Source organism: Frankliniella occidentalis, unplaced genomic scaffold, assembly GCF_000697945.3.
Source record: "Frankliniella occidentalis isolate FOCC.00 unplaced genomic scaffold, Focc_3.1 Scaffold2, whole genome shotgun sequence".
In the NCBI taxonomy this organism is placed as follows: domain Eukaryota; kingdom Metazoa; phylum Arthropoda; class Insecta; order Thysanoptera; family Thripidae; genus Frankliniella; species Frankliniella occidentalis.
The window spans coordinates 3,850,712-3,852,586 of record NW_026267132.1 but is presented as its reverse complement, the minus strand read 5'-3'; the positions used below and the strand labels follow the sequence as shown (position 1 = coordinate 3,852,586).

At 58.5% G+C, this 1,875-nt stretch overlaps 1 protein-coding gene across 3 annotated transcripts in view; it reads right to left on the bottom strand.

The window, feature by feature from the left end:
* LOC113214017 (lipase member H-like) overlaps positions 1-888 on the bottom strand; it is a 6,052-nt gene extending 5,164 nt beyond the window's left edge. Inside the window, exon 1 of one of the 3 annotated variants that reach the window (XM_052264879.1) lies at positions 507-888. The gene's annotated coding sequence lies outside the window, so the exon portion shown is untranslated. The remainder of the gene's footprint in view (positions 1-506) is intronic. The other 2 variants (XM_052264882.1, XM_052264874.1) reach the window with 2 other exon arrangements.
* Positions 889-1,875: the final 987 nt, after the last annotated feature.

Here is a 1,875-nt window from a genome sequence, read left to right as displayed (position 1 = left end):
TCGCGATTTTGGTTGGCATGCCTGTCCACCTCACATCCCAAATCTCACGCCAGGCACCTCACTTCACGCCGTCTTCCGGGCGGTCTCCCCTTGCGCTTCCTGACAGAGCTGAGCATTTAAAGTTAAAGTTAAGCTCAGCAATAAAATAATAACAAAAAAGTGGGCAACGTTTTTGAATTATTACTGAATCATTAGTAATCAGAATGTAAGATTCGCGATTTACAGAGGTTTTCTCGGTTTTCTAATATTTTGTTTTTGCCAAATGTTTACGAATCTCCTCATCAGCTGTTCAGAGCTGAGAGTTTCTGTCAGTCCCTGCCAAACAAGTGGCGGCATCGGGCCATTAAAGACCCATCATCTTTGTGGAAGAGCGCGTAAAGGCGCCTATCACCGCTACCGGGTTCTCGGTCATTCCCCGATTGCCCCGGCACTCGTTCGGGCGGGACGAGCGAGGGTCCTGCGACTCCGAATCGACCCCAAACCACAATCACACACTCAGCACTCACTCGTTGTTAATCACACGAAAACAGACCAGAAGAAAACGCGTGTGAAATCTATGGAAGTCTGCTGGAACTAGGTCACTCCGCGGTCGGTCCCTGCGTTACGACGATAAGCTGGGCAGGAAAGGCCGGGCGGGCGGGCGCGCGCGCGCGAAAAGGCGGGAGGCTGGGGCGGGAGCGTCGCGGAGGCTGTCCTGTCTACGCACCGTTGCGGGACGCGCTGTCCCGCCGCCGGATGTCCGCGGAAGTGCGCGCGCGCTCCTGCTCGGTCCCGTCCGCAGGCTGCCGGCCGGGCTGGAGTCCTCTCCTCGCTCGGAGCCCCCGCGAGCGACTGGCGCCGCCACCATGGACTGACGCGGGCTGACGGCCGGCCGGACACCGCGCCGAGCAACGCGGAGCACTGCGGCCACAGCGCTGTCCTTGTCGGTCTTCCTCAGGCGCCTCGCGCGACGGAGAGAGAGAGAGGGGGAGGGACAGACAGACAGACAGACAGACAGACAGACAGACAGACAGACAGACAGACAGACAGACAGACAGACAGACAGAGATGGCTTCTCCTCTGCCCTTATGCCCGCGACCCCACACGTCACGCACCCCCATGTATCTCCATCTCCTCACTGCTCGAGAGAGTCCCAGCAGCAAACAGAAGGACGGCGTGTTGAACCTCTCCCGGACGCCGGGGAAGGAGAAAGGGGGAGGGAGAAAGGGAGAGAGGGGGGGGGGAGTATTATCACTGAGGGCAGAGCCAGGCGCGCGCAGCCTCTCGGTGCTCACTACGATGAGCTTCTCCTCTCCGCTCGATCACGCTGCCTTCACCTTTCTGGACTCCCCCCTCCCCTCCCTTTTCTCTCACCCTTCTTCTTCCCCCCTTTCTCTCTCTTTCTCTCTCGCCCCTCACACGTGCACACGTGCGAGCTCCTCTCCCCACACCTCCCGCCCCTCCTCACTTTAGGAAGCGGACCTGCGCGGGGGGCGGTGGGGCCGCATGTAGGTGAAGTTGAGCTAGGCCAGAGGTCGTTGCTAATAAGCACCGTGCCGCGGGAACGGGGTATCACTCTCCCCCCGCCCCCTTCTTGCTTCTCTCTCTCTCTTTTTCTTTTTCTCTCTCTCTCTCTTTGCCGAGTAGATAGTTCGCGCTCCTGTCAAAGTCAGTGAGAAGGGGGGGAAGAAAGGAGCTGTAAGGTATTTATTAATGTGGCGGCCGTGAAATTGGCAGCAGCAGGAGCGGCAAGCAGCGCTATGTACACCGCGGATGGGAGCCGCACTAAAAATTGCGCTTTGTGATCGTTATCTCACGTTTGACACCGCGCGCAGCCCGGGTGGGCGAGGGTCTGTACAGGGTCCTGGAAAAACATGTGTCCTTGATGGATGTGCA